Source organism: Thermobia domestica, chromosome 13 (assembly GCF_964235325.1).
Source record: "Thermobia domestica chromosome 13, izTheDome1.hap1.1, whole genome shotgun sequence".
In the NCBI taxonomy this organism is placed as follows: Eukaryota; Metazoa; Arthropoda; class Insecta; order Zygentoma; family Lepismatidae; genus Thermobia; species Thermobia domestica.
This window is the reverse complement of record NC_137466.1, coordinates 153,674,419-153,687,587: the sequence shown is the minus strand read 5'-3', so window position 1 is coordinate 153,687,587 and position 13,169 is coordinate 153,674,419. Positions and strand designations below refer to the sequence as shown.

At 35.6% G+C, this 13,169-nt stretch overlaps 1 protein-coding gene across 1 annotated transcript in view; it reads right to left on the bottom strand.

Annotated features, from left to right (window-relative positions):
- Positions 1-12,636, bottom strand: part of CROT (Carnitine O-octanoyltransferase) — a 72,136-nt gene extending 59,500 nt beyond the window's left edge. Inside the window, exon 1 of the mRNA XM_081736693.1 lies at positions 12,123-12,636. The gene's annotated coding sequence lies outside the window, so the exon portion shown is untranslated. The remainder of the gene's footprint in view (positions 1-12,122) is intronic.
- Positions 12,637-13,169: the final 533 nt, after the last annotated feature.

Here is a 13,169-nt window from a genome sequence, read left to right as displayed (position 1 = left end):
AAAAATAATGCAAAGAGGACCATGCGCTTGTGCCTTCCTCGCCCAGACACGCTTGTGCCCCCAGAAAAAAAAAAATTGGTCCACCAGTGGGTGTTTAGCCAAATGAGTTGGCCAGTTTGCCTGTTTAACCAATGAGTTTGCCAGTTACCCAGTTTATTTAGCCAAATGAGACAAGCTGCCGCCGCCTGGGCGCCTGCCTGTCGCTTCTACCATTTCATCTAGCATACTGTTCACAGCTTGCCAGCAGCTCGGGTTTAGCGTAGGGATGGTCACAAAGTTTCGGTTCCAGCGGAACCGGTTCTATTTCAGAACCGGTTCTAGACCTGGATCCGAAGAACCGGTTCTAGACCTGGATCCGAAAAACCGGATCTTCTAGAACCGGATCCGTTCAGACCCGAAAACCGGTTCCACTAGGAACCGGTTCTGGCCATCCCTACTAAAAATAGGTGATATCATTTAAAAGGCTAAGCATTAAGGAAAAAGTACAGCAACGTTTATCAAAATGACACTTTTTTTTCTCAAAAGTTACTGATATTTGGCAGGGGCCTATTTTTGAAAACTCAGAACTAGCTTGCGGCATGAAATACAATAATTTCGCCTAAAATAATAAAATTAACATTTTTTTGTTTTGAGAGGGGTGGGACCCTTCTAAATACACCCTATTATCTGGGAACAAACAAACAGACACGCACAAAAAAGAATTTTCGTCTTAAGTGTCGATGGTGATTTCCCCGTTGAAATAGTTAACGATTTTAAAACCCAAACCCAATGTTTCGAAAAGAAGAAAGCAGGATTGCTCCCTTACCTGTTCCAAACGGGATTTCCCCTAATCATCCTTTGCATGACACTTGTTTTCATACTATACTGTACATTTGAGTCTCAATGTATTATGATTATTAACTTCCATAATCGAAATAACAGAACAGAAACGGGATTTTACTTATTTTCACTTTAAATTAATTTATCTCGGAATTTGATTTAAATCAACGATTTTTCTTTAAAAAAAAAAATCAAGTGATTAAATCAATCCACCCTGCTTTCTAGAAAACTACGTATGAAAATTTGTTCATCTGGATGCGATCTATGGACTAATGCATGTCCTACCTTTGGACAATGTACTGGTTAACAGAAATTGAATTGTTTATTTATTCATTCATTTATTTAACAATCACCAGACACAGCTCAGAGGCCATTTTATACTGGATATCTAACAACAATAACAATTGAAAGGATTTGGGAAAGTAATTAAGAGGTAATTACAATTTTGGGCTACATCTCGTTAAGTTATTATGTATATTTGTCTTGCTGATGTTATGATAAAAAGCTTGATGATACTTCAGTATCAGGTTCCCCTGGCATATTTACCGTACAACATTAATTTTTAGGTTTACAAATAAATAAAATATCTCAATTTTCCCTAAACTACTCAGCCATATCATTCTGTTAAGCTCAATGAGGTCCATGAACTGGTATATGTTTCTTCTCCGAACATTTTACTTAAATGCTAATAGCACTGTAGAATTTTTGTGGATGGTATATACAGAAAACTTTTCAAATAGTATTTATATAAAACATTCATTTCACATGGTCGTATCAGAGTATCAATTGAAATAACTCACATCTCACTGCGAGTACTTCTTTTTCGCTATTTGTCACAAATAGTTAAGTTTAAAATTTTCGCAGTAAGGTTTCCGGATCTATATTGTGCACAATTCATTATCTTAGATCTTCGCCTCATTCCTGAAATTTCTCAAAATAGTCTAGAAACACTTTGTACAAATTGGTTGGTTGATTAAGAGTTTAGTATATCAAACGGAGTAATGTAAAAGTACAACTTTTAGTAATGTAAAAGTTGTCTTTAGATATGTGCTCCATACACTTACACTTGTTACATTAGCTGCAAACGGAAGGTATTTTTCTGTAAAATATAGCTTTCGTTCTATCGACTAACGAAAGGAAGTTCATTCTAATAATTTCGACAACAGTACATGACCGTCATTACCAAAGGTATGAGTACAGTTAATCTAGTTAAAAGTAGCAAGTTGGAATTTCACGAAAATTCATGAAGAAGCGGACCCATATTCATCAAATCTGATGTGGCTATCCGTAATTATTACACAACGCTCCTCTAAGAATGAAGTTTTGTTCCTACCAAAGAATACATTGGTGGGTGGATATTAGAAGTCTACGTTTATACTTGCTAACAATAATCCCGCTAAGTTCTAGCAATGTCATATCAAAACAAACTGATTTATTTGCAAGAGCAATCTATGAAAAGAACATTACGAAGTAATTTATGCTAAGAGCCACATAAACCTACATGCGTCATCTTCATGCTCTTTTCATAACGTTTTCAAATTTTTGCCGCCCTATTCCTGCAAACGTGGATCACTTACCTTGAACTGCTCTTCTAACTTTTAAAGGTAAAAATTGTTGAAATTCTATACGATGCAAATTTCAACAGGAGGAAAAATCGTCCAACATATTCTGCAGTCTGCAATACCACTAATTAATAGTATATCAAGCCCACAAAAAGCTGTCTTTTTTTTTTCAACTAGCACTACGGCCGGAAGGTTATTACATATTTCAATTGCATGTTAACGAGAGCTTACAATACCTATTTATTGCTCAGTGTTACAAGCTCAGAATGCTACAGTATCGCAAAATACCAAACTTTAGAGGCCCCTACAACAGTAGTAACGCAAATGAGATGGACAATGCAATGCACACTTCCCCTATACATAATTGCGTGCGTGAATTTTTCTTAATTCTTAAAATTGTCAGTTTGGCAAGAACACATTCGAAGCAGGAGGGGAAGTAGTAGGAGAATAAAATAACGAGAATTCCGAACACAGGTCATAGTTCACTATTTGAAATACTCAGCTCTTCTTTTGTTACTTAATGTAATCATACTTTTAGAACAAAAGAGTACCTTGGCAAATGCAGAAAACTTTATTGTAGTTAAAGGAATGCTTCTCGACCAAAAATGTCATCAAAGAAACAAGGATGGTTGTTTCGATAGCCATGCATGTCAAGTTGTTTCTTTCTGTGAGGATTCAAAACTTTTGAACATGGTTCGAATCACAATGGATGATATATTATTTTAATTTTTTTTTTAACTTTCTGCTAATTTTGCCGTAGTTTTTTTTTTCTTTCTTTTTCGCACGAGGATGAGTGACATCTTTATAACCTAACCAAAAATAGAAGTAGCACAGGCGTTTAAGTTTTTCTATATTTCCCAATGAAGTACATCTTTAGTGCAAGTTACTTCTTACATCGGTTCATAAGATTTTCGAATACCTGAAAAAAATATCCTGAGCCCTTGCGTTCAGGAAATAACTATCAACCATAATAACTCCATCACTACTAGAACGTGGTCATTATTATTATTATTTAGCTAGGGAACATAAAGCTTTGAGAATACTAGATTTGCTAAAACGACATTTTATTTCTTCGCAGTTACATCTATAAACTTTATGTCGTCTTGGTGCTATAGAACGATTTCAGATTTTTTTTCTGCGACCTCACTTTTTTTTCACTTAAACATCTTAATAGTTCAAAATAGTATACTCCAGTCACCATATCACTGTTTGGTAGTAAGTCCATCATAAAAGTGCATTCAGAGTTTCATGAAACACCGGCCATCACCTTACACCGAGAGGTCTCACGTGAAATACTTTCGGAGTGGCGACGAAGTGTGTTTTCCCTGCTTTCGGAATTGTCTTGTATCAAGTTCAAAGTGGTGGATGTAATTATGCCCTGAATTACGAATCTTCACGAAATCTGCTTGTATCCTCTTTATAAAGATAAATTATGTATTAAGCGAACACTTGCTCACGTTTTCTTCCAAAACGGTTTATAAATCAAAATGAGTTGGGGCTGCATTGGGATACCACTTGATATATCTTAGCTCCACCGGAGGATAATGGTTCAACTTCGAGGGTGTGGCAGAGAGAAGTATACCTGGAAAGAACACTGAACTTGCCGTCGACTGTGTTCAGCATTCAGATCTTGGGAATGTTTTTATACAAAAACTGGAAGCTGTTTCTAGAACTTTCGTTTTCCATGTTGATTCTCTTAGATTAAAAACTACAATACATAGAGAGAATGCTTTCATTATGGATTCAGCGTCTGAAAAACAGATTCCATCTTCGACCTTATCGTCTATTGCAACCGGAAGTCATGGATCTACTACTTTCAGTTTTAATATTAAAAACTCATGGTTTCGAAATTTACCCTTGTTTCACAATACGCCACGCATCTAATTTGTTCAATGAAAGAAAGAAAAAATAAAGTTGAACTGAACTATTTTTCAATAATTTAATTTTTCAATTAATAGCAATGATTCAACTAAAAAGTATATAAGTCTACATGTATAACGGATTTCTAAGAAACCAGTTAACTATTACCATTACCCCTCTTACTGTTTTATAATCGTCCCGTACTGTTTATTTGACCCAGAGGGCTTAGCCTCAAAAAATGGAAACTTTTCGTCGTGGTCGTTGTCATCATCTCTTTAAATAAATTCATCTTTATAAAGTGCTTAGTTACTTCACTTTGAATAGAGATCAGTCAGTCCATTCAAGAGTTTTTGCTTTATTAATGTATTTAGGTATTATTATTATTGGCTCTGAAAACTATACTATTTCCAGCCTTAGAAAAAAGTAAATATAAACAAACCAGTGATTGGTTGTTGGTCTCACTGCACTAGTATCCTACCGCAATATAATCCCTACTAAAATAATAATTTCAAATAGAGATATCTGAATTTATCTTGCATATTGTGATAATAAATGCAATATATATAATATTTAACAACAGATGTAGCTTTATTTCAAGCTCACCTCTATTTGGACATATAGTACTTACTGCGAATGAGTATACGTTTCCGTACCTACCCCACTCATTTAAAATTATTGTAGAATGCATGGCGACGATGTGTGACAATAAGATATTTTCGTCTCGTGTTATAAACACAAAAGAGGACAACAGCAACAGAGACAATCTCGTTTATATAAGGATTTAAGAAAATACATATTTCCAACCTAGCAGTAGTCAGTGTCAGTGCGTTAATTATTTACCAACCAACTGTAGCCTTACACTTTCGAAATTATGCGACGACAGTAAGTAAGCAGACGATCTTGCTGTACACGTCACTCGCTGTCGTAGCACGTGTGAGCCACGGAGTAATACATTTCACTTTGTTTACGTCTACTTTGTTCTAAGGCTGGAAAGACTTTACTTTACAGATGTAGGTGTTCTAAAAACAGGGAGGAGAATACGATAGGCTCCTGTTAAATGGTATTACGATAAGAGTCATGTAAGGTCAGTAACCAGCTCAGTAGCATTCGGATCGATCAGACCGATCGCTCCAATCTTAAGTTATCGACAAATTCACTTACGAAAACTCTCTGATGCGCAGTGTTCTACTTTATTGAATATAAAACAGCAGCTTTAGAGCTTAATAATCTACAAGTTTTTGTCTTGTCCGAATGAATTTTTTAAGCCTACAGTTTACAGTTATGTTTAACGTAGATAATGTTAACATTATGAATACATTTCGCGACATTAGTACAATACAGTTGTAAAAATGGTTTACAAAATTATAGTTCATCATCTCTAAATATTGTAATATTTGACAGTATTGCAATATTTTTATTTCCAAGAATGACTCACAAAGAGTTACTTTTCTTAAACAGCCTATCTCTTCCTATAGTTCGGATCCATATAACTGTTTACTGATGCCGAAAAGAAAACAAAATCTTTAACAGTAACGTTAATTATGAAAAATAGCCTTTTTTGCTGTTTTTCTCAAAAGAAGCAAAATGTTGATACTTCCTTTAACCTTTGGACGGTCGCATGAGATCTGAGGGTAATTACCCCACTTGTTCTACCCACGGGACAGCTCTGCCTATTCGAATAACAATCCTTCAGGACCTTTAAAACACTATCCTTAGATGCAATTAATTCAAATGATCCGTCAAGGACCGCTTTTTTTTTTTTTTTTTTTTTTTTTTTTTTTTTTTTTTTTTTATGGTGACTTAGAAATCAAGTAGGTTCGTTGTTAGTATATTAGATCATTCTGTGGAGATCCTAGTCAGTGCATGACGAATACAGGCGTTCTTGGCAAACGCACTAATATTTTGCCACTGTGTGAATGTCAGAGCATACGTCTACCTAGTGTGCGGTATGGGTTGGTTTCGATTAAATTTTAAAAATGAACTCTACTTAATTAGAATTCACAAATACTTTGTGTCAAAATTATAAGCTTGTAATTACATCATTAAACAATGTGTGGTGTCTACTAAACTTCTCAAGCAGCACCAGAGAATAGCGACACGAAGTTCACAATCTACTAAAATGAACTATGGAAGCAGCAATGACTGTGAGACTTAAACGCGGAAAATGGACAAGAGAAAGATGAAGCACTCACTGAAAGTTCAACAGTTTGACACAACTACTTAGAAAAAAGGAAGCGCCACTGTGCTAATTGAACATTTTTCCCACGAGGTATGAATTCACCCATATACGTATCCAGCCAACAACCTCCACTTTCGGTTGTCGTAGAAAGATTAGAGAGAAGACGGAATATATTCTAAGGACGCTTAATTATTATTATTAAAAAAAAATCCTGGGAAGTATTACTGGTTTTACTCTATAGCGATTACCGTTAACACTGGTACTGGCTGATTTTCTACCACAGGAAACTACTTTTCTCTATTACTTTTTTTTTTTTTAATGGAGATTAACGTTAAACTTTGAAGTGATTTATATTTGAAATTATCAGTTTGAATAAGGGTTTAAGAGAAAAGATGGTACCTATTCTTAGAATGCTAAACCGATTAAAAAAAAAAAAAAAAACTTTCGCTACCTCTTATCATAGAGTTAAGGATAAAGATGAAATTTATTCTTGGAACGTTTCATCGATTGCAGAAAGCCACTTTTCGATACTACAGTTTTGGCCCTATAGTGATCAACGTAAAACCGATAACTTTATTTCTATCATTTTCGGTTTGAATATCACCTCCATATGAGAACTCGATTCCTTTTGACCTTCCATATCTTCACCAAATTTGGTGGTGATCCATCAAGTAGTCCTTGAGACTTTTCTGTCTCGTGGCCGAGAACGGACACACTGACAGCTTAAATAATGGTAAACTAGTATTCTTTTTTTAAAAAATGCTCCTAATTGTACTACTTATATCAACAAAAAAGTGGGGGAACAAGATGAAAGTTTTCTTCTTCAAGAGAGCATTAATTTTTGAGGGGGAGGAAATCCCTGGCACCCCTCCGTCAATTCGCACACTGGGAAGAATAAGCGCTTTAACCCATTTTAGTAACAAATTAGTAACATGTATCATTTAAAAAAAAAAATGGAAAATGTTCACATTATTAGTTTCCTTGGTATTTGACAATCAGTTGGATACAAACGGTGAGCATCTAGCGACTTTCTAAACCGTGCCTTCTCCTGAAGAAAAATAAATAAATCATAAAATCAGAAACTGTAAACCAAATAAAAGAAACCACTGGCATTCAAACCAGGTTCAAGGTTTAAGAATTTAACACGCACGGTTAGCGGAACAAATGTAGCAACTCCTTGAAATCTTTCTTGATTTTGATTTTTTTATTTTTTCGAGCGTGTGTGTGTTTCTTTTTAACTACAACAAAATTTTCGGCATTTACCTAGGTATCTTGATCTTGTTCTGAAACTAACATTGTATAAACTAGGAGCTGAATATTTCAAACAGCAAGCAACAAAATGCGTTGGGAATCCTTCACTAACTACTCCAAGTTTTTCCCCTTCGAGTATGTTGTTGCCAGATTGAAAATTTTAAGGAGCTTAGAAAAATTATACTCTAGAGTAGTGTAGTGTCAAATATTATTCTCGCTCTTTATTGTCTCCGTCTTTTTCCATGTTTATATGGATCGGTGTTCTCGTTTTTTCCTTTTTCCCACTCTCTTCCATCTCCTTTACCTCAAAACTTTATCTTATCTTGAGTCTTACTCTTTTGCTTCTTTTTGTTTCTTTCATCTTTCCAATTCTCTTTCCCATATTGTCGTAGTTTCTTCGTTCTGTGTCTTCTAGCCATCTCCACTCCCATTCTTGAATCTTTTTACTCAAGGTACTCATCTTAACAGTGCCCACTGTATAATTGTTTCTTATCCTATCCTTAAAAAGCTCATCTCCACCATTTTCATTTTTAGATGGGTTTGCAGCACTGTTAACCATGTGTATTGTAGGGTATGCCAAATAATGTTCCGCTGCCGATATCTGCATGGTACTTTTTTTTTTTTTTTTTTTTTTTTTAATACCCCAAACTCTCAAAATCATATGCAGCAAAAGATGTTTTATACAATCACCACGAAATATAACACTCTTTATTTTCTTTCTTTTTATTACCAACAACATCTAAAGTTACAGAAAGATTCGAAGAATATGCCCTTCAGGATCTTGACAAAATTTCCCAAGGATTTTCAATGATCTCGGAAAACTTAAGACCAACACATTACACAATAACATGTATGCTTGTTTGTGTCATATCATTTACATTCTTATTCAAACCTATATCACTAAACTTATTCTTTGGCATAATACGAACAACACGTGGTATGAAATTTAGATGGGTTTCGATCATTAGTCTGCTCCTACAATAAAAACATAAGCTTAAGTAATAGGATATGCCATATATTTCGCTCTGGTCTATCGTTATTCCGGTTCATAAACATACGGTCACATTGCTGAACACATACTAGTTAGTTGGGCTAATAGATTTTGTTTGACTAGCTGTTTCGTTTAGTAGTAAAGCATGGAATAAATGTGGAATGCACTACTTTGCATAATTAAAAAAGGTATTTAGCAGGTAAGTGCAATTTTCGCTAAGACTTTACTTCAGGCAATTCATTCTATATTGGTCGTTTCATTCCATATAGGCAATTCATTCTATTACTTTGTATATTGGCCGTTTTGAATATTTTATATGGTACAGCTCACAGATGACGAGAACCCTAGCAGAAGTAGTGTGACGTAGGTATGGGCTCGCCTACTTTTCGCACGGGGGTTACAAACGACACCACGGAATAGCACACAGATAACTACCCGGAGTAGCAGACGACATCTAAGTATAGACCACACCTCAAAAACCGAAAATGGACTTGACCGTGTCGTTGACCTTTCCCCGCTTCCCCTGTTTTAGAGTTCTTCTCGTCATCTGTGACCTGTACACGTGCAGAATAATCCATCATAAAATGGTAATTGTACGATTAAAAAGAAAGAGTATATGAAAGAGAATTCGTCACCGACATTAATTTTTGCTGTCGGGGCATTTCTGCACAATGTAGGAAATCTATATTTTATGTTTACAAATGGAATGTTATCATTACATAGGCTATACTAGGGTTAAAATAAGTGAATGCATATCAAAGACGACTATATAACATACTAATCTCCACCGGGAGAGTGTTTCTACACGATGCAGGAAACCTGTATATTATGTTTACAAGTACCGGTATAGACTTATTAGTGTGTAACAATTACAAGTGCTCTAACGTATGTAACTTTATGAGTTATTAAGTGATTCTTGCGCTGCGATAGATTATATGCACATATCCCTCTCTGATGTGCCTACTTCCTTTGGACGTACCCCTGCGTGGGTCCCTTTGCTGCGCTACTGCTCTGATTCGGTTAGATAGCATTTCGCTTTTAGTAGCCGCCTAGTACAAGCTGATTTGTGTGTCTTGCTCTATCTTCGTTAATACAAATATGCTTTGTCACTGGTGTGCCTGCTCCCTATGAACGTAACTTGGATTGCCCTCTTGTGGCGCTCCTACTAAGACTCGGTCACATAGCATTGTTGCTTTTAGTGTTAACAAGTGAGCGATCCTAGTGTCAAACATTTACAAGTGCTACAGGAACTCGTATCACTGCGTGAGGGCATTGTGGCTCAGTGGTAAAGCGCTTACCTATAGTGTGTGAGGTCCCTGGTTCGACGCTCGGGCAAGTAAGTCTTTGGTGGACATCATGTCCGTGGGTTTTCTCAGGGTATTCCTGTTTTCTTCCACTTTCTCTTTCAACCATTCTTCCATCATCACTCACTTGCTTTAATCATCGTCTCCTTTAGCCTAGAGGACATAACCATGGGAAGTTAAACTCAAAAATTTCATCTCATTTCATATCACTACGAAAATCCACGTGTAGTCACAACTTTTGTTTTCTAGAATAACAACCATCGTTAGCGCGCCTGATAACTTCGGACGCACCCCCTCGTTACCATACAGGTCCACCAGCTTCGCTCTGAGCTAAATTAGTTAGATAGCATTAGTACTTTCATGCCCACCTAACACAAGTTGGTTAGTGCTTCTACTGTTGTATACATGGCGTACGTCAAGACGCATATTTATCCCCGTAACGAGAAACACATCAGTCTGTATTCATACTACCAGTCTGCACGCAATGCTTTGGCCCTACGCTAGGGAAATAACAGTCTAGAACGTCTTAGGAATCACTCGAAACACGACAAACTATTAGGTGTTGTCTAAGTTTAGGCACACATTTTGTAAACTTTACAGGTAAAATTCAACATTCTCAATGGAAAAATATGTTTATACGAAATAAAATTCTGCAGAAAGCAGAGTCAAACAGTACGTACTGTAGCTGTATCTTGTTTACAAGTGTAAGGTTACTAGTAAAAAAAATAATTTCAAATGCTTTACGACTGTTAAAATAAGCGCAATTGAAAAATAACAATTTTAGATAATAATTTATTCAGATAGAGTGTAACTGCACAATATGCAAAAGCTGTATTTTAAAAAATGAAATGAAATCTTTGAGTTTTCCGTCCCACGGTTATGCCGGTCAGGCTAAAGGAGACGGTGATGATGAGTGATGAATGAAATGGTGGAATGAAGAAAGTGGGAGGAAACGGGAGAACCCCGAGAAAACCCACGCACACGGTGTTTGTCCACCACAAAGTTCACTTGGCGGGGGCAAAGCTGTATTTTATCTTTACAAGTATAGCGTTAACGGTGTGAAACAATTACAAGCGCTATAGGAACTCGTATCTTACAAAAATTCACGTCTTTTTACTACTTTTGAATACGCATATACATTTATCGCTCATGTGCCTGCCTTCCCCGCGCGGCTCCTAGTTTCGCTGTATTTATTAGCAAAGACCCGCAATTACTTTTTTCTAGCCCAGTCAAACTTCATCTACGCTAAGCAGGGCATTATCATGTCACACAGAGTAAACCTACTGGAAGACAATAAAAAGGAAATCTGTGAAAGAATTATAATTTTTTAGCAATTATTTTCATACTATTCAGCAGACGGTTCTACCGAATTTTTACGGTGTTCTTACATTTTTAGGTTAGGTTAGAGCTTCTGAAATACTGGTAATAATTCTTACGTTTAAAATGGTTTTATTGCTTTCCCGGGTACAAACGGCCTACTGCGAGGAGAAATTCGTGGACACTTTCACTCCGATTCAAAGTTCATTTCAATATGCTGTGCACTGACAGAAGTAACTTCTATTCATACTTATCCTTTCACGAAAAATGTTTCACATAGTATTTTACCTGTAAACTTTCTATTTGGTAGAACAGTCTGCTCAAGTGAACCAATTATTTTGAGTGGTGTGCCTAAACTTGACCTGCACGAACTATAATATAGCATTCTACTGAAAAGTGTCTGTAGAATTTGCTACTTTTGGTATGATCATACTTTGCTCGTAAAATTAACATTCCTACAAAGCTATACCTTTAGAGGATTATTAAAATCCTTCCGGTATAATTTCAAACTTTCACTAAATACAGTACTTGAAAGCTGAAACGAATGCAAAAGATTCGCCCTAAATTTTTACTTTCTATGCAAAATTCGCATAGAAGCTATTCACTGAATCTATTTTTATACATATTAGGAAAGTTTATATACTAACTAAAAATCTGTTAATTAATTGACGCTTTCTCATTTTGTTTGGTAGCAGATAATTCATTTTATTAAAGAAACTTTAATAATCAGTGTTACAATAAGCACGTTTCTTTCATTATTTTTTAAATTCATATGACAAAAGTGAATACATAACTACTATTTTCGAATGCTATATACTACAAATAAAGTAATTACTTACATCACAAGTATCAACGGACACTAATCACTAATAGTCAGCAGAAACCATTTTAAGATTGCCGGTGATTCTGCAAATTTGAAAACATTTACACCGGAAGGAGATAACTACATTTTTGTTGACAAACTTTTAATTCTGTCCAGTCCAAAGTCACGCTCTCAAGAGCGAAAGCTGTAAGCTGAAACAGATTGTTTTTATGACAAATGTACGTGCACGTACTGTTAAAGTAAACCACTTGAAATGTCTAACATAGTACGAGAAAAAAGATAAGTAGCCTTGAAAAGAAGTTTTTCTTTTAATTTTTAATCTTGATTTATAATCAAGCAATTAAACAATAGTATCAATTAGTATGACATGTATTAGTACGTATACAGATAAAGACTGAAGGATGTTTGTAGACCTGAAGAACAACCTTATTATAAAATGTAAAATGTAATTCCATAATAACTCATAATAGATTAAATTTCGGTAATAGTATACATGAGAACGTCGTGATCTGCGTTTCTTCTGTGTTCTATTACCACTTCTATATGAAATACCATAAATTTTCTACGTAGTGCAATAGTTAGAAGTATCCATGTGCACAAGACATGCGATATGCGTTAAATCCCCCCCCCCTTTAAACACACATAGTCATAGATAAAGTACAAGGGCACTACACATGCAGATATGAAGTACAGGTACGTTCTGTTTTATTTTCGTATCAGTCGATAAGTAAATCAAAGTAGCTTTGTTACCCCCTTGGTAAGTTCGTAGATACTCAATGAATAATCCCTGAAACTATGAGCGTCCAGCTCCTTCGGAAAGTGACGCGGCTTTACATATACTATATCCTAAATTTCATATAATCGTTCCATAAATACGCTTCCGAAATGCAGGTTAAGTTTAGACATACTGGCCTTATGCAGAGTCATTCTGCGCGTGATTACTGCCATACTAAAGAGTTTGACTAACGTTTGTTTCCTGCAGTAGACAGGCCTTTAGTATGACGCTAATAATTCGTCAAAACAATTCTGCATAAGGCCCACTATCTGCAAAATTATTTAAAAA